The 20,403-nt window shown below is 36.4% G+C and overlaps 1 long non-coding RNA gene across 1 annotated transcript; it reads right to left on the reverse strand.

Annotated features, from left to right (window-relative positions):
* Positions 1-15,963: 15,963 nt before the first annotated feature.
* LOC121993820 lies at positions 15,964-16,607 on the reverse strand. Its single transcript, XR_006115424.1, has 3 exons — positions 16,457-16,607; positions 16,263-16,384; positions 15,964-16,190 (listed from the first exon to the last, which is right to left on the reverse strand). It is a non-coding gene; the product is annotated as an uncharacterized LOC121993820 (long non-coding RNA).
* Between the last annotated feature and the right edge of the window lie 3,796 nt (positions 16,608-20,403).

Here is a 20,403-nt window from a genome sequence, read left to right on the forward strand (position 1 = left end):
GAATGGTCAACTCTAGTAGATGCATAATACATCTCTAGAGATGTAGAGGTAAGTAATTTAAAAGAGCTATTATCTACTTTTGAAATTCATGAATCTAGATACGCAAATCTAAAGAAGGAGTCGATGTACAACATTGTCTTGAAGGCAAAACTAGATGAACCAGAATTCGAAACTTCTCTCAATAATGATGAAATGACATTCATGGTAAGGAAGTTCAAAAGTTTTTTAAAGCTAATAAGTTTAATCAAGTGCAGAACAAAAGAATAAAGAGAAAATTAAGGTGCAATCATTGCAATAAAGAAGGGCACATCAAAGACAACTGCTCAAAACTAAAGAACAAGGACAAGGATAAGAAAAAGGACAAAAGAGCAACCCAGAAGAAGCACAAGAATCTAAAGGTTATATGGGACGAAACTTCGTTATCAGATTCGAGCATCATAGCCTATGCCGAACTTGCACTGATGGCAAGTCATCAAGAAGATGATGGAGCAACCTCATCAGAGATGAGCCTCGAGAGCATTCATGAAGGGGGAGCAACATCAAAAGAAAGAAGCTCTACAGGGGGAGCATCAGATAATAAGATCGATAAGGTAAATCAAGTACGATCTCTACTTCCTGATAAGTTATTTAAATTTATAAAAAGATTGTCAAAATATTCTTGTAAATTAGCAATTGAAAATGAATTTTTTTAAAAAATGAGGAATTAAAAATAACCTTAGCAACATCTTGTCAATTAGAAGATTTCGATAAGATAAAAATTGAAAATGAAAATTTTAAAGTAGCAGTAGAAAATTTGAAGAATTATGGATGCTCATATGTTCAACAAATTAGAAATTATTCAGGACTTAATTGATATTTTAGATATTATAAGAGTCAAATTAGAAAATTATCATCAAAATATATCCCTAAAAAGTTTTTGATTAATTCAGTTGGAAGGAATTTATATTGGGTTCCAAAATCATGCTTAAATTAAATTTTTATACATGTCGTACTTTTAAATTGATTTAATTTTTGTTGTTTACTTAGAATTATCTAAATAATTTTTTTCGTACAATTTCTGTTTAAAATTAATTATATATTAATTTTTTCTAAAAAGAGGATTTCATTTCTTAATGTATGAAAATTTTCAACATTTTTTGTATTAATTCTTATGAATTTCTTAACAAAATTCATATTCTTCAATTTAAAAATATTTTGTAGTGCTATTTTTTATAAAATTTATTTTTCTATCAAAATCTATCATATTCTCTATCCAAGTAAATATTTTCAAATTTTTATAATCGTTATTAAATTTTCTATGGAGTATTTATCTAAATACTAATTTTTAATATTAAAAATTCTCGAACATTGAATTTTTAAAATTTTATTTTTTCTATAAAGATACTTGCTCTTTTACATTCTCATAAATTTTTTAAGATTTTTTAAGCTTAGAAACTACTTTTAAGTATTTTTTTTTTAAATACAACTCTATATAGAAAATATTTTATTTCTGCTTAAATTAATTTCATAATTTTGTAAAAAATTTATCACATCTTTGATTAGTTATAAAATTTTTTAGAATTTTTTCACAATTAGAAATAACTTTTAAATTATTTTTTCTCATAATTCACAAAAATCTAGATTTTTTAAAATTTAAAATTTTTAAATGTTAGTCAATTTTTTTTCCTTAGATGTTAATTCAGATGTATTTCTAAATTATTTTTCAACATTACCCCTATTTTTAATGTGATCAAAAGGAGAGAATTAGAGATTAAGTTTAGGGGGAGGGTGTCCATTCTTTTTGCATTAAATGTTATGAATTTCAAATTATGTATCTGCTATTTTTACTATTATTTGTTTTTAGTTTACCCTAACTTAACTTGATTTGCTCACATTAAAAAGAGGGAGATTGTAAGTACCCCGTGATAGTTCTGATGTGATCAACTAAGTCAAGTTAGGTCATTTTATTTTTTTATGCCTTGTGTCTAAGTGTACAGGAACTTAGAAGCACAAAAAGTTGAGTAAAAAATACAGTTAACTAGAAGGACGGCACGGGAGAGAGTCGACGAGCTCGGTGCATTCGAATGACAGGGTGCTGTGGAAGAGTATGTCGACGGACAAGAAGCAAGCGCACAACGTTTCTAAATGATGAGAAGTTGGACGGAAGGTTACTCAAGAAGGTCAGAAAATGGATTCGGGTAAGCCCTATTTCGGATGGCCAAAATCACCCAAACATACGGAGCTAGAGCGGAAGACCCGAACGAAAAGTTAACATAAAGTTGACTGTGGTCTGAGCACTTGAAGCTATTTCGAGCGCTTGGAGCTACTCCGGGCACCTGTATCGGTTTGGTCCAGCCGGGGGCACCTTAGCGAAGCGCCCCTGGGCGAAGGCGATCTGAGCGCCCGGAGCTGTTTCAAGCGCCCGGACCAGATAAAATATTATCTTTCGCCTGTTGCATAGTCATTGCAATGTGGATAAAGTTTTATCCATACCCAGGCGCCTGGAGCCCTTCCAGGTGCCCGGACCGTGCCACATCAGCAACGATCGATTTCAACAAGTGGACTATAAATAGAGCCCTGGTCGTCTCCTTTTAGAACAACACACTCGATATTTCAAGTTATATTTAGTTCTGTATTTCTAAGTGTCACTTTTGTGTACGAGAGTTCTCCGCCTCTGATGTTTTGTTTAAAAAGAAGATTTTTCTACTGAGCTTATTTTCCTTGGAGTAGCAATCCTCTGATTTCCAACCAAGTAAATTGTTGCTTGTCTCGTACTTATTTTTTTTCATTCTATTTAATTAAGTGTGTAATTGTGTTGAGCCCGATCGAGTTGAGAAAGGTGTTTGTTTTAAATTGTACAGGGCAATTCACCCTCCTCTTGTCGGCCGCAAGGGACTTACAAAATCATGGTAAGTGCCTTTTCGTAGGGACTTATAGAGGGAGACTTCTTTTGCTCACTCATCCGAAAACTACCAAAAGACTTATACCGGTTGCTCCAGAGGGCTAGCTAATACATCAACATGAAGGAGACCTAAGCAGCTCGAAAAAAGGAAGCCATTCCCGAGCTAGCAGGAGCCATTCCCAACTTAGACTCATCGACCACCAAAGGGCCCCCAAGTGGAAGAAACTCAATAGCACCAGGAGCCCTAAGCCCACACTGTGCAACATGTGGAAGTAGAATGACCGAAGGATGCGAAAGGCAGGTCGTGGACACCGTTGTTCTACTCCTACCATCATTCGGCGATGCATAATACCCCAGACTTCTATGACTTGAGGTCAGTTTCAAGCTGACCAACTCCTCCAAGATATCACTATCAATCACCCTCTCTTGATCCGCATCATCGACGCCGATCAAGTGGATGATGGGAAGAAGAAAGGTTGGCGGCCGAGCAGCGTCAACGTCAATCTCAACGAAGATGTAATGCGAGTCCCACCCGAGTTTCGGCTAAGCGAGCTCGATCTTCTGCTTAGGAGGAGAATAGGAGCAATGTCGCATGGGGCACATCAGAATGATCGCTGGAGGGCCGACCAACGGTGATTCCAACAGGGCGAGGAAATCGCACACCCGGCGATTAGAGATATACGTCGTCGGGTGCAGCGGGGAGAAGGTCGAGGGATCAAAGATCAGTTTTGTCCTCGAGACTTAGAGGGGGTGGAGGTCCCAAATGACGACGCCTTGATCATCCAAACAGTAATAGCTAATTACAATATTCACCAAACTTTTGTATATACAAATAGCTCAGTGAATATCATCTTCAAGAAGGCATTCGACCAGTTGTAAATCGACCGAAGTGACTTGCAGCCCATGACGACTCCGCTGTATAGGTTGACGGGCAATGAAGTATTGCCAATTAACCAAGCTTAGCTGGCCATATGACTCAGAGAGGAGCCACTCAGGCGGACTAGGACCACAAATTTTATCATGGTGGATGCGCCATCCGCCTACAATGTTATATTGGGTCGACCGACCCTGAACAAATTTCGAGTAGTAGTGCCCACCTTCTGTAAGAAGATTAAGTTCCTGATGGATAATTCGGTGGGCAAAGTCAAAGGCAACTAACTAATTGCTCAGTGGTGCTACGTTGAGATTGTCAAGTCCGAGTCAAAGGTCGCTTGGAAGACACATCGATTGGAGGTAAACACGATTCTAGAAGAACCTCCTGCGCTTGTCTATGATGAAAAAGAGGAGGTCCAGATCCACCCCAGCTGGTTGAAAGCCACAACTTTCAATCTAACCAATGCAAAGAAGGCCAAGATGGTGGTCTGCCTTAGAAAAAACCACGATGTGTTTGCTTGGTCGACTCATGAGCTCTTGGGCATCTCCCTAAGCATGATATAGCACGAACATCTTGTCCGACCGGATGCCTAGCTAGTAAAGTTGAGGAAGAGGGACTTCAGTTCAGAATAGAACCAAATCATCCACGCGAAAATAGAAAAATTACCAGAGGCCGCCAACATTCGAGAAGTCCAATTTCTAAGTTAAATGGCCAACATGGTGCTAGTCTCCAAGCCAAGCAATAAGTGGCGGGTCTGCATCGACTTCTGTGACTTGAACAAAGCTTGCTCGAAGGATTTCTATCCCCTACCGTGCATCAATCAAATGGTGGACTCCATGGCAGGCTACGAGCTAATCTACATGCTTAATACGTACTAGGGTTACCATCAAGTTCCGCTCACGAAGGAGGATCAAGAAAAGATCAGCTTCATCATGGCCAATGGGACCTACTACTACACCATTATGTCATTTAGATTAAAGAACACCGGAACCACTTACCAAACAAGGTATTTCGGCGGCAGATCGATCGTAATATAGAGGTATATGTCGACAACATATTAATAAAATCACTTCGAGTAATTGACCTTTGTGTAGACATCAAAGAGACCTACCAGACCTTGAGGGCATACGAGATCAAGCTTAACCCGATTAAGTGTCTGTTCGGGCGAAGAGCGGACGCTTCCTCAATTCCATTGTGATCAAGCGGGGGATAGAAGCAAATCCTGTTGGGATGTATACTATAAGCCTAGCTTTTGTATGAACATCTGTTTTAAAATATTTTGAAATGAGAATCACTTTGGTCAAATGTTTGCATTTTATATTTATATATATGTCAATGTAGTTGTCTATTTAATTTATATTGTAGATAACATGGTGTGTGGTGCCACACAGAAGATCTTGTTATCGGTTCCTTATAAATTATAAATAGTAGCTCACAACCAAGATGGATTGAGACAAACCATTGGAATGGTTGTAGTGTAATTTGGTATTAGTCTGTGTTAGCTATAAAATTGCACTAGTACACTATGTGTGTATTGAGCAGGATTGTTTGAGGTTGTTTGATTTGTACTGACTACATAAAAGAACAGAACCTCTGTTATTATGGATGTGCGCGCTCTTAATCCCTATATAATAACAAGCACGTATACTTAGTATTTATTTCTTTAACTTATCAATGAGTGAGATTTATTCGTTAAATCAATAGGTCTGATGATTTGGGAGATAGTATTATTTATATGGTATATTATTGATTATAGAAGAAATCTGTATTCTAATTATTTAGGTTGATGATGTCCCCTTGAGGAGCTCATAAGGATTATCATGTAAATCTTGCAGGTGGACTTAGTCCGGCATGATAATAAAGTTGAGTGGTACTACTCTTGAAATCAAATGTCAATTAATTGGGTTGTTAGTAACTCAATTAATTAATGGACATACAATATCTTAATCATGGGGAGATTAACACATTCATGATAAGAAGGAGCCCATATTGTAATATGGGATTGGTTCAGTAGTTCAATAATAACCCTTTAGTGGTATATGTTATTATTGATGGACTTGAGTTACGTGTTCGAGCCAAGCAAAGGAAGATCAAGCCCATCAGGAGGCCTAAACCAATTCCTCCTCTAGGTCCCTGTTGTAGCCTCTATATAAAGTCTCGCATCCACCCATCCATAACTTGGTTTGATTTAACTTGGCTTGATTTAACTTGGATTGGTTTAACTTGATTTGGTTTAACTTGACTTGGTTTAACTTGGTTATAAAAAGGGAGATTTTTTCTAAACAGAATTCTGTTATTTTTCTTTCTTTGTAACCGACAGCAAGCCTATAAAAAGGAGTAGGTGGTGGCTCCTAAAACCTAATTTTCTCTCTTCTCCTCCTTGTGGCTGGCACCCCTCCCTTTCCTCCTCACCTAGGGTCGGCGCCCCTCCCCTCCTCTTGCTAAGAGCCGGCGACCCCTCTCCTTGCTAGGGCCGATGACCCCCTCCTTGCTAAGGTCGGCGCCCCCCTCATCTACTCCTTGGTGGGCGACGACTTGGAGAAGAGGAAGAAGAAGAGAAGGTGCCCCATCCTAGAGCCCCCTTTTGTAGCTGACGGTTTGGAAACCAAGAAGAGAAGGAGGGTGGTGTTGTCTTGGTAGATCGTCGCCCACAAGACGTCCAAGAAGAGGAGAGGAATATGGCAGAAGATCAAGAGGTCTTTAGCTACAAAGAAAAGGTATAACTAGTTCTTTAATTCTGCTGCGTAATTAGTTCGAGTTTTCTTTGTATCGATTTTAAATACCAACACAAGAGGTCAACGATCTTGTACTTCGATCAAGGTGTGCTTTGATCTGTCAAGAACTTGCTTCATTGATCAAACACATGTCTGATCGAACCTGCGGGTTGCTAGGAATAGTTCTGTACTTGTACAATTTTTGTACGAGAAAAATTAAATAGAACTAAATTCCAACGCCCTTCAAGTGGTATCAAAGCAAGTTTTCCGGCTCTGTGTGATTGATTTTCGGTTAAATTATGCACTACTCATATATAAGTTTAGGCAGGATAATAGTGGGATGTGCAAGAAAGATTAACTCTGTGGTTGCAGACATCCTAAGTCCAACTATTATGGCCTTTTGTGTTTGTGTATGATTTGAACCCTCGGGCATGTCGAGGTTGTTTTGTGTTGTGCATGATTGTAATAATTAAATACGACCAGTTGTTATATTATTTTTTATATTTTGTTCGATCTAGATTGCATGTAAATGTTGGATCATGATCGTTTGATAGAGGGGGGTGAATATCGATTACGAAAATTCGTCGAGTAAACGCAGCGGAAAAAGAATAAGAAAAGAGGACACAGCTAACACAGTCGATTTACTTGGTTCGGAGCCTGTGTCGACTCCTACTCCAAGGTCCGCACACAAGGGTGCTTTCGTTGGGCAATTACTAATAATTTGGAATCAGAGTTACAATAAAAGTACAGGAAATATTAGTAAAGAAAATACCGACAATTATGAAACAATAAAAAAAAGGAACTGAGCTTTGTTGGAATAGCGTCGCAACGTCGCAGGAGCGTAGGAGAGCAGATCGTCAATTCAGAGTTGTTATATTGAGCTCCGCCTTTGACCCTCCTTATATAGGAGGCTTGGGGCGCCCCAGATCCCTTCCGGGCGCCCTGGTGTGACGTGGCAGGCCCAACCAGCGAACTCCATGTGTCGACGCTGCGAACTGGATAGAACTTGCCTCCGGGCGCCCGGACCCCCTTTCTCCAGAAGCTCCTTTTCCTACAAGACAAGGTTAGTCCGAGGCAATGTATATCCTGCAAAACAAAGTGTTAGCACAGTTTAGAGTATGACTTAGATTCCGTGTTTCCGAGACCGGAATCTAGTCAAGATCTCGACTTAGAGTTCCGAAATGGTTCTAAGTCGGATCGGCGCCTAAGTTCCCTTCCCGGGAACGCGTCCTCACAGTCACTCCCTTCCAGTGACTTACCTTTACTCACCTTCCAGACGTCCGGTCAGCCCTTCGACCCATCTGGACTTCTTGCCAGCTATCTGGTTAGCCCGTCGACCTAGCTGGATTTCGTGCCAAGCGTCCGGTCAGCCCGTCAACCCGCTTGGACTTCTCGCCAGCTATCTAGTCAGCCCGTTGACCTAGCTAGGCTTTGTGCTAGACATCCGGTCAGCCTGTCGACCTGTCTGGACTTCTCGCCTGCACACTCGATCAGAGTGTTAGACAACAACAAACCTAACTTAACTTAATTTGTCATTCATCAAAACCTGAGTTTGACAGTTAGTGCTAACCGCACCAACAATCTCCCCCTTTTTGATGGAATGACAACCTGGTTAAGTTAGTGAAAAAAATTATGCAAGTAACAAAACCAGCATGATTTTTAAGGTTTAAGTTAGTTTTTAAATTTGACATTTTGTTTGCTCTAACTTAACCACCTATCCCTCCCCCCCCTTTGACATTCATCAAATAAGGTCATAAGTTAAGTAACCAATACAGAATTTAGACAGAGTAAAAGTTGTAAGAAATGATGTCAAGGTAACTTGGGGGAGTTTTAAATTTTAACACATAGTAATTTAACTTTTGTAACATAACTAAGTTTTGAAAAATAACTAATTTAGCAACATAACTTAGTATATTTTGAGAAATTTTTTAAAGATAATTTTTGCAAAATTAAATGAATTTGCAAAAAGTTTTTAAATGCTAATTTTCAAGTATAAGTTTAGGGAAGTTAAGTTTAGATAGTCTAATTTTCAAACATAAGTTTTTAAGTTCCAAATTTCAAGAAATTAACTTTTCAAAATAAGTTTCAACTTGGAACACTATACAAACATGAGTTTTCAAAATCAAAGTTTCAACTTTGAAATGCTTTCCAAACATGAGTTTTCAAAAACAAAGTTTCAAGATCAAGGTTTAAATTTTCAAAATAAGTTTCAACTTTGAAACAATGAGTTTTCAAAACCAAAAGTTTGAAAAATCTACCTTTCAAAACTAAGTTTGCAAAAGATTCAATTTTCAAGAACTTAGTTCATAAAATCCAATTTAAAGGCTTAGTTTTATAAAAACTAGTTTTCAAAAGTAGATATTATTTTTAAAGCTGAGAGAATAATTTTGGTGCTAAGTGTAAAAAGATGATTTAATCCACCCCCTAAACTTGACATTCAAAATAGCTATCTAACCAATTAGGTACTTGCTAACTATCAGAGGATAGCAGCTTTCACTTGGTTAGTCAAGTTAAGTGCATTGTAATCAGTTAGTGTTTGACTAAACTGAATAACTTAACTTGATCAATTATATGTTCGGTATTTAACGCCCAGACTTATGTCGATGCACTGATATAAACATCTTAAGTCCAGGCAATCTGCCTATACATCTCACCCCTTTCTATGTTTGTCAATCACAAGCAAGGTAAACCTAGGGTGTTGGTGAGATGCTCAAGTACTAGTCCTAGGGGAATATGATTTCTAAGGGATTGACCTAGTCTAAGGCTAAAAATCTTTTTGAAATTCTAAAAATAGAAAAGTTTTGAAAAATAAAACACTTTTAACCTAGGATTTAGAACAATCATTTTGAAAGCAGTTTAAATTTTAATGATCCTAATCTACTAAATTAGAGAAGAACCAATCAAATCTAAAATGATAATCAATAGGTCAAGATATATTACAAGAGCTGTAATAGAGTCATAACAGAACTATATAACAATCACAACTACTGAGATGATGAAGGAGGTGGTCCGGAACCCAAAGAGCGAAGTAGTGCCAACAGCTCAGTATGTCGGGTCCGGTCTTCCTCTCGTAGGTCTCGTTGCAAGTCGGAGATCTCCTGCTGCACATCTTGTCGTAGATTGGAGACCTCCTGTCGCACCTCTCATCGTAGGTCGGAGACCTCTCGCCGTATGTCTCGGTGAAACTCGGAGGACTCCTGCTGGAGGCTCGACATAGCTCTCTCTAGTCCGGATACTCGATCGGCTAGAGTGCGAGGAGCGGGACGTGGTGCTCGAGCTGGTGGTGGGGCAGGAGCGGCCTCGTTAGGAAACATTGCGAGAAAAAACTCATCCTTCTCTGCCTCCTCCTGCTGGGCATCTGGGTCGGGCTGGTGCTATGCCCCCCTCTGCCAGGACATGATACCCTCATCATCTATATGGACACCAGCTAGGGAAAAGTTCCTAGCTCCTATAACGTCAAACTCGGTCATAGGGCAGATGTCACCTCTGGTGACATCAATGTCCAAAGAGGACATATATGCTGTCAGATTGTGACAGTAGAGCATATGAACTCGTCCACTAGTCTCGTATCCGGCCGAGTAGATAATGGAGGAAAAGATATGTAGGCTGATGTCAATATCTAACCTATGACACAGGGCATAGAGAAGAAAAGAGTGGAATGGACGCATCATCGCGATGTCGTGAGTGCTCAGTGGTAGAATGCAAAAGACTAAGACCCTATAAAGGGCATAGTCCTGGACTCGAAGGGCAACTGACCTAAACTGGGTCACAGTGGGTACTCGCTCGCCCCCAAAAAAATATGAATAAATCGTATCAAGAGTAATATGCGAGTAGGGATCTCCAAATAATAGATCCCTGGGAGGATAACACTGAAAGAGACAGGTAGATGGTCGTAACTCCAAAAAGTCCCTGATGGTAGTAGGGGATAGCGTGATATCAGTGCCAGCTGTCCTAGTAACATAGGTAAGGTCATCTACTTTCACTAGGTTGTTATAAAATTCAGCACACAAGCCTATGTTTACTGGACTAGTACAGTCAACAAGGTTCCGCAAGTTATAGTGGTTTATAACCTCTATAGCTAGAATGCAAGAACGTAAAAAGAACGCTCGATATAGACATTTAGTCCTAATGGCCATATAAATGGTCGACTCAAACTTAACCCTAAGTTCATCAGTAGGAAACCGAGGGTCAACACTAGTAGTGGAGGGCCCAACATCATATTTAGAACGTTTCCTAAATTAAAAAAATATTCTTAAGTAACAAACAAACTAGCATGCAACAAATTGAATATTTAGACAAGGGAAAAGAATTTTACCGAGGAGCCATCGCAAAATATCAGTTAGAAATGACGGCCTCGGTTGATTCGCAATAGCGTATTAACCACGGAGTAAGGTAAAATTTAATTTTAATCACTCTCGTAATAAAGCTCAGAGGGAGCCTTAACGAAAGGTTGGAGGTGTAAGTGTAGGGGGCGCCCCTGCCCCCCTATATATAGGGGGCTCGGGGCGCCCGGGGTCAAGTGGGGCGGGGCGCCCGGAGTTCCTTTTAGGCGCTTCGGTTCTGTATACCAAGGGCGCCCGCCCCTAGTTTTTTACTCTATTTTTTTTAAGGTTTAAGTTAAATAAATTTTTAAGTTAAAAAAAATTAAGTTAATTTTTAAAATAAAATTTTAAGTTAAAAGATTTAAGTTTAATTTTTAAAGTAAATTTCTAAGTAAAAAATAATTTAATTTTTAATTTTTAAAATAAAATTTTAAGTTAAAAAAAATTAAGTTTAAATTTTAAAATAAATTTTTTAAGTAAAAAAAATTAAGTTTAATTTTTTAAATAATTTTTAAGTTAAAAAAAATTAAGTTTAATTTTTAAAATAAATTTTTAAGTTAAAAAGAATTTAATTTTTAAAATAAAATTTTAAGTTAAAAAAATTAAGTTTAATTTTTAAAATAAAATTTTAAGTTAAAAAAATTAAGTTTAATTTTTAAAATAAATTTTTAAGTTAAAAAAATTTAAGTTTAATTTTTAAAATAAATTTTTAAGTTAAAAAGAATTTAATTTTTAATTTTTAAAATAGGTTTTTAAGTAAAAAAATTTAAGTTTAATTTTTAAAATAAATTTTTAAGTTAAAAAAAATTTAAGTTTAATTTTTAAAATAAATTTTTACGAAAAAAAATTAAGTTTAATTTTTAAAATAATTTTTTAAGTTAAAAAAATTGAAGTTTAATTTTTAAAAAGAATTTAATTTTAATTTTTAAAATAAATTTTTAAGCTAAAAAAAATTAAGTTTAATTTCTAAAAAAAATTTTAAGGTAAAAAAAATTTAAGTTTAATTTTTAAAATAAATTTTAAGTTGAAAATAATTTAATTTATAATTTTTAATTTTTAAAATAAATTTTAAGTTAAAAAAATTAAGTTTAATTTTAAAAATAAATTTTTAAGTTAAAAAAAATTAAGTTTAATTTTTAAAATAAATTTTTACGTTTAAAAAAAAAATTAAGTTTAATTTTTAAAATAAATTTTTAAGTTAAAAAAAATTAAGTTTTAAAAAGAATTAATTTTAATTTTAAAATGTTAATTTAATTTAATTGATTTAATTTAATTTAATTTAATTTAATCTAATTTAATTTACTTAATTTAATTTAATTTCATTTAGGTTCTTAGTCATCTCACCCGATCTATGTTTTCAATCAGGGAATCCTATAATTTTGTAAGATGAGTTAGGTTCAATTTTAAGGTTTGGTTTTAACTTGTGCTAGATTCAGGTTTAGCTTGGGTTCAACAAATAGGCGTTCTCTGGATAAACTTCTGTGTTATGGTGAGTCACTTGGACATCATTAAAGTAACCATGCCTTCGAGGTTTTCCAAATAGTCCTATCCACTGGATTTAATACAAAATATTGGTCTAACTGGTTAGGATCCATAAAGGGTAACTTCGGTCAGTTCCACTTAGCCAAATGCACCAGGTCGAAGCCATATCTTCCTAGACTTGCATAGACTAAGCTTCCCTAACATACTATCATCCAAAACTTCACCAGTACCATTTTTCAAGTTAAAGTTACACTATGTGAAAATCAGCAATAGACTTCGGATATTATCCGAAGTAATAGGTAGTTAATTACCGAAGTAGACGCACGTGAAGTAAAAGGGTAAATTTTTTACTTCACCTCACGTTACCGAAGTCTATCACCGGTTCAAAACCGATTCAAAATCGAACCGTTTTCGAAGTAAAAAAACTTTATTACTTCATCAAGACCAGTAAATTACCGAAGTAATTGATGATATATTACTTCATAGGTTACGTTGTTTGACGAAGTAAAATATGTATACGACTTCACATTTTTTAAATTTTGGTGTTGTAAATATTTAATTTTACTTCCATATAATTTGACTTAGTCGAAGTATATATTATTGTATTACTTTATCGTAGTATGAAGTAATAGAGCATATTTTACTACAACAAATAAATTCAAATGTAGCGAAGTAATTTATACGAACTACTTCCCAAATTTGATCAGTAGTAAAGTAAATAATTTCTTTAACTACGCCACTATTTAAATGAATTATAGTCTTTTGTGTTGTATTACTCCATCATTTATTTATACCGTCGAAGTAATTGACAATATTTTACTACAATACAATTTTAATTGACCAAAAAAATATATGATAATATGTTACTCCAACACAATATTTTTCACAATCAAAATTGAACAATTATATCATAAATATGTATCAAATACAATCCAAAAGTATATTCATAAAAGACATGTTTAATCATAACCCAAAAGTTTTTGTATCCATAAATCTCTAAATACAATCCAAAATTTATATCACAGCCTACACTTATGCACCTATATAGAAGTAGACGAATTCGCTTCATTCACTTCTGACTTCATCATACTGAGATTGATTGTAATACTGTTTGTTTTTTGATGTTGCAAACTGAAACATAAATAAAAGTTTGAGAGTCAATGTAAAATAATTTAATATTTCATAAAGAAGATATTTTATAAAGAAGAAATTCACCTTCATCTCCAATTGGGGATATTCATCCAAGACTATCTCTTTCATGTACCACATTACACAATATCCATATTCAACACCACCTTTTTATTTTAGATTATCCTAATCAAATTTAAAATGTCATCAATAAGTCATAATCCGAATAATAAGAATTATTAATTGATGTCTAAATACATAGTCACAATACATACCATCAATTATTTAAAACCAAGTCCTTTTGAAATACCCCTTGATGCATTGTATAACTTGACCCCACTACATTGTAAAAAATAGAAAGTTATTTTATCAACCTCTAATGAATTTAATGTATATATTCACAATCAACATAATCTACTACCTACTTGGTCACAATAGTTTGCCAAGCATGATCTTGGTTCCTATTACTCAAAGAGTCTAATAAATATATCATATTCTTATCTTCATTAATTATAGTCAAGATCCAATGGTACCTACACAAAGGAAAATATAACATTGACTAGTATGTAGTAGAAATTGATAAATAATTAAAATCTTACCCAGTGTTGCATGGAATGAAGCAGATACTATCTCTGTTTGATGCTCTCAACTACTCAGCAATATGTTGTGACAATATACTGCCTTCTTCGCCCACACCACATGTTGGTATGTGACCAGGATCCACAAATGAGACATACGCAGCTCTATTTTCTTTCTTCAAGTATTTGTAAAGGTAACTACAAGATAATTGCAAGGTAATGATAAAATAACGACAAATCTAAATATACTCCATGTAAATCAAACCAAAAGCATGTGAATAAATATTGCAAACAAAGCATAGCATTTGAACAAATATTGTATTTAAGACAAACATACCCCATGTAAACCAAAATTTGCCTAGCACCTATCTCTTCAAGTATTTAAGGTGTTGTAAACAACCTCCTCGATACCATTTTATTGTTTAACAGAAAACCTGTCCATCAAGATTCTGCCCAAGAAGCACCATGTGATATAGTGAACAGTTTTAGGTAAATTATATCATCAATCTAGAACTAGATACCATGATGAATGTAAATGCAAGAGAGACTGCATATGTGCCTTGATGATACTAATCTAGAAAAGATTGCACCTCAGTGTAACTAAAATGACAAGAAACTAGTAGCTAAACCTCTGGAGTTGAACCATTAGACCACGCGTTTAGGCAGATCCTCTTGTTTCATAGACTAATTTTTATCATATGATTTTCACATAATGACTAACATGAGCAATATGTTTACAGCATCAGTTTGACTTCTATGACAAATATGATTAAGGTGAATTTAGCTGGCATGTTTTCTTAGATTTGAATAGAGTGTATACCTATAAGTTATTAGCTTTGTCCTGTTAGTAAAGGCGTTATCAAATCATTTCCCATAGTAACCAAATTCAAGTATTTGGGCAAACAATGCATGGATTTCCATAAACAAGCAGGCCACATGCACCTCAATTACAACACAGATAATGGAAAATAACTAGTTAATGAAGATTACCAATTTTCTCCTATTTCTTTGCCAATGCTCTAATTGTTCCTGTTGTGTACCTTTCGGTATGGAAGGCCATTCATTATTCTGTGAAGACCTAGTGATGTCTCTTTCACTAGAAATATCCTTTTCTTGCAAATCTAGAAAATTACTGCAATGCAATGGTTTGCATAATCCAAAATCTGACAGCTTTAGGTGCCCATATCTATCAAGCAATAGATTGTCAGGCTTGAGATCCCTGGTAAGAGAATTTTACAGCTTTTAACTGTTATGACAAATTAGGTCAGCAAAACATTTTTTTGAGTTATTCCACAAACCTGTGAATGTAATCATGTTTATGGATAGATTCGATCAAAATCTAAAGATATTAAAGTAAATAAATAAAAGTTAAAAAATACTACATGCAACTCAAAATGTAAAATGCATGGAACTTCAATTTGTCTATCAAGAAAATTAGAAATGCTGTATCAAGAAAATTAGTAAGATTAAACAATTGATTTTCTGATAAATTTATAGAGGTGTCAAGGTTGAGTTAATCTGCAATTCAAATAAGCGATGAAGAATATGTCCTCCTCTTGTTATGTTGGCTAGGACTCAAGTTGCATCAGCGAAGAATTGGGTACATCGGCTGAGTTTTCCTAAATCAACCTTATTTGACAAAATTACATTTATTTCAAATTTTCCTCTAAATTTGATCAAGTTTTAATTAATTTCATCTATTTCACAGTATAAGCTAACTCATTTCCAAGTGATTTCTTGAAATCCTATTTTTTGAAATTCTGCCAAAAATCTTTATGTATCTATTTCTCTGGAAAAATCACTTCACCCTTTACCAATAGCAATCTAAGCCGAATTACTATATTGATATTGGTTGATGACAATCATGGTGGCAATACAAGAATAGAAATGTGTAAATGACAATATATACAAGAATTGAAACATGATCTACAACTAATCATGTATCGAAACATACCTAATCCTTACCAATTTACAGCCACTGCTGGAACAAAGTGAGCTGCTGGAAACCAACTGAGCTGGCTGGAAAGACAAGGTGATCTGCTGGACAAAGAATACCACAGAGCACCACTTCACCTCCAACCATGATTGTTGATCCACAGCAGGGATTGTTGCTGCCAGCAACAAGATGAATTGCTGGATCAAAGAAACCACAGAATAAACCTGGATTCCTCCCTACTGATCGGATCAAGAACAGGTCAAGCTATAAAATCACTGATCAGAACAAGAATAGAGATCAAGATTGGATATCCCAAATCCAAACAACCACCTAAATGATAACCTAACCTTGTCTCAGATGTGCCAATTTGTTGACAGGGATGTGGTGGCCGGAATCAAGCAAATACTCCACCAAAACAGCACCTCACCTCACTGCCCTAATCCAGCTGCTGTCCACCAACCGGATACCTCTGGTGAACAAGGGAAAGGAAGAATCGATTACACGATCATCTCAATATCCCACACAGAACACGAAACCTTACCTCGATCGGTTGCCTCCAGGAGGTGTCGCCCAATCCGATCCAACTTGAGGAGACACGGATTGGAATCAATCGCACCCACTGCAAGATCTCAACTAGGGCACCGCGTGTACCTCAGGCGCTGCTAACCCGACCTCATGCGAAGAGCGATGGTCGGCCATCGACTGAGAAGTTAGGGCTCGAGAAATGATCGGCAACAGTGAGGAGAGGAAAGAACACCAGCCGGATCTGAGATTAATAGGCGTCGATGCCAGTGGAGAAGGATCGCCGGAGCTGGAGCCTTGCTCCCGTCGCCGTCGCTTGCCCGCGAGAGAGAACAGAGAGAGATCGGGAAGAAGAGAGGATTTGGCGTCGGGGAAGAATGGAAGAAGGGTTCGGGTCGGGTGGATCGGCGTTTTGTTGGGGAAAAGAAAAAGGAAAAAGGAATTTATAATTAGAAACATTTCCTCATTTAAATGAGTATCCCAAACAGGCTTTATTTGTGGCCGCCGATTGATCCCCTGAACTCCGAAAATTTCCCAGAAAATTTCTAAAAATTTCGGAAAAATTCTATAAGGCATTTCTCAAATAACCCTATTATTTAAATTTTTGAGATCTCACACCCTTCTCAAAATTAAGAGAGGATGGCGATCTCAAAATTAAGGATAATATGGGATGCTAACTATAGGGAAGGAGATGCCCTAAGGTATGAGATGCCAGAAACCATAGGTAGAAAACCAACCTGGTTGACGAGTTGATGGCGCTGCAGGATCGAATTGGTTAGAGACGGTGATCTCAAACTCAAAATGCTAGAAAGTAGTTGCCTCTTCTTCCCGTGGCCAGGAAACCTCAAAAACAAAGACACGATACTGCAGGGAAAGGAAAGAAGGGGGGTGGGAGAGGGAAGACGCACGCGATCGAAGGGAAAGGTCGAGGCGGTGAAGAAATCACTTGTCGTCTCTTCTTCCTATGACAAAGGCGATGATGAGTGCTCGGTGGAGTTGGGGCGGTGAAGACAGAGTTATGCGGGAGAAATAATCCTAAGTTAATAGGGTTTTATTAAATGAATAGTTTAAAAACAATAAATTTATTAATTTATTAATAAATAGAAAAATATTTTAATAGGTTCAGACTTATTACTTCGGTATGTAAATATATGAATTTTATTTTAAGATTTATTACTTCATCAAATATATAATATGAAGTAAAATATCAATAAAAATTAGTAGTGAACTCACTATTTTTAATCTATGAAGTCTAAAATAAAATTGACTTCATTAAATTTATTATCGAAGTTTATTATTATATATTACTTCGTATTTATAAATTGCCGAAGTAATCTATGGCGAAGTCTATACTCGATTTTCACATAGTGTTAAACCCTTTTTACCTAGTCCTAGTTACCCTGTCGGGTAGGTTGGTTAGGGTTACCCTGTCGGGTAGGTTAGTTTTGGAGGTGCCAACTATTCTGAAGCCTCCCCCTGAATTATTGGCCGTTAATTTAATTTTTAGTTCTAGGTTTATGTCTATTTCTTTTATAGTTATAATTTACTTGGTGATAGTCCAGGTTTTGGTGAGTTTTAAAATATTTAGATTTTGAATTTTTTGGTTTAGGTTCGTATTTTGGGTTTTGATTTGGTTTATTCGGATTTATATAATATATTTTTTCTTTAGGTATATAGTATTGGTTAAGTCCTACTTGCGTGATCAAACACGCTTTCAGAACCCAGGCTTTAATCGTTGGTTTGTATTGGGTTATTAATGATTTAAAAGTTTTATTTGAGTTTGTCTTATATCCGAGCCCGGTTTTATTATAACATGCTTTTTGATTATTTAGGATTAAGTCTAAATTTTTTGATCTGGTAGTAAATTTTTCTAACATATTTTTTAAATTATTTATTTCTAATTTTAATGATGAATTCTCCTCCTCAAGTGTTAGATCTTGAGTTGGTTTATTATTTACAATTTGTTCCTTGAGGATTTGATTTTCCTCAAGGAGAAATTTGTTTTCATTTTCTAATTTAACTAACTTATTATTTAAGCAAGAAATAATTTTAAAAAACTTTCGGTTTAAGTTTAGATATACCTCTTCGGAATCTTCGGAAATGAGTACGGACTCGTGTCTCAATTCAGGTTCGGACTCGTCTTTCGATTCGTCTTCCGACTCTGCTTCGCGAGCCATCAGTGCGAGGTGGCTCTGGTGCTTCTGATCTTCGGCCTCCGACTCGTCCGAGGAGGAGTCGTCCCACGTTGCTTTGAGGGCCTTCTTTTTGATCGGCTTCGTTTTGTTGATCTTCATTCTTGGACACTCATTCTTGTAGTGCCCCTTTTTGTTACATCCGAAGCTAGTAACATTCCTCGAATCAACTGGAGAACTGATCTTTTGTAGATCCTTCTTGCTGAAGCTTCTCTTCCTCCTGGTGAACATTTTCCTTACCAGGTTCACCAGGTGCTCTTCATCTTCAGAGTTCTGGTCAGAGTCTTCTTCAGATTTAGGCTTGCTCTTTCTTTCTTTGGAGGAACCTGCAAATAGAGCAACACTTTTCTCGGCTCCAGCGTTAGTCTGCTCATGTAGCTCTAATTCACAAAACAATTCATCTAATTTGAGTTTAGATAAGTTCTTAGAAATTTTGTAGGCATCCACGATAGATGCCCACAAACTATTGCGTGGGAATACGTTTAACGCGTACCTGATTAGGTCTCTGTTGTTCATCTTATGGCCTATCGCATGGAGCTCGTTGAGGATATCCTTGATCCTCGCGTGCAGCTGACTCACTGTTTCTCCTTCCTGTATTTTTATATTAAATATTTTATTTAATAATAAATCTCTTTTTGTTACCTTAGCATCGCTAGTTCCTTCTTGTAGCTCGATCAATTTATCCCATAGCTCTTTAGCGTTCTGATGCGGTACGACCCGGTTCAACTCTTCTCTTGTTAATCTGCATTGTAATGTATTGATCGCCTTGTTCTCCGTTGATGCCTTCTTCTTTATGTCTGATGTCCATTGTTCGGGATCCAATAGATTCCCGGAGTTGTCAACTGGTGGTTTGTAGGCTTTTGTGACACTAAGCCACTAGTCGAAATCTGTCTTGAGATACTCCTCCATCCGCTTTTTCCAGTACGGGAAATAATCCCCGTTGAATAGGGGAGGTCGCACTGTGCTGAAGCCCTCAATCTCCAACATTTTAATCTGCACAAAAAAAATAGAAAGAGAGGTTCCAAGACTTGGTCTTGGATTAGTAGTGCGGGAAGAATTAAATAAAAGTAACTAAATTGGTGTTGCACCAAATTAGATTTAATTATGACGGAAGGAGATTTCCAAAAAGGTAATAATACCAGTTTGGAGTTACACGAAAAATTAAAATCCAAAAGAAAGAGGAAAAAAAATCTAAAAACAGATCACCTCCTTATCTGATTGGTGGTTGCACCAAATCAGAGTGGTACCCGCTCTGATACCACTTATTGGACCATGATCGTTCGATAGAGGGGGGGGGGGTGAATATCGATTACAAAAATTCATCGAGTAAACGTAGTTGAAAAAGAATAAGAAAAGAGGACACAGCTAACACAATCGATTTACTTGGTTCGGAGCCTGTGTCGACTCCTACTCCAAGGCCCGCACACAAGGGTGCTTTTGTTGGGCAATTACTAATAATTCGGAATCAGAGTTATAATGAAAGTACAGGAAATATTAGTAAAGAAAATATCGACAATTATGAAACAATAAAAAAAAAGGAACTGAGCTTTGTCGGAGTAGCGTCGCAACGTCGCAGGAGCGTAGGAGATCAGATCGTCAATTCAGAGTTGTTGTATTGAGCTCTGCTTTTGACCCTCCTTATATAGGAGGCTCCGGGCGCCCTGGTGTGACGTGGCAGGCCCAACCAGCGAGCTCCACGTGTTGATGCCGCGAACTGGATAGAACTTGCCTCCGGGCGCCCCGACCCCTTTTCTCCAGAAGCTCCTTTTCCTGC

This window comes from Zingiber officinale, chromosome 6A, assembly GCF_018446385.1.
Source record: "Zingiber officinale cultivar Zhangliang chromosome 6A, Zo_v1.1, whole genome shotgun sequence".
Lineage (NCBI taxonomy): Eukaryota > Viridiplantae > Streptophyta > Magnoliopsida > Zingiberales > Zingiberaceae > Zingiber > Zingiber officinale.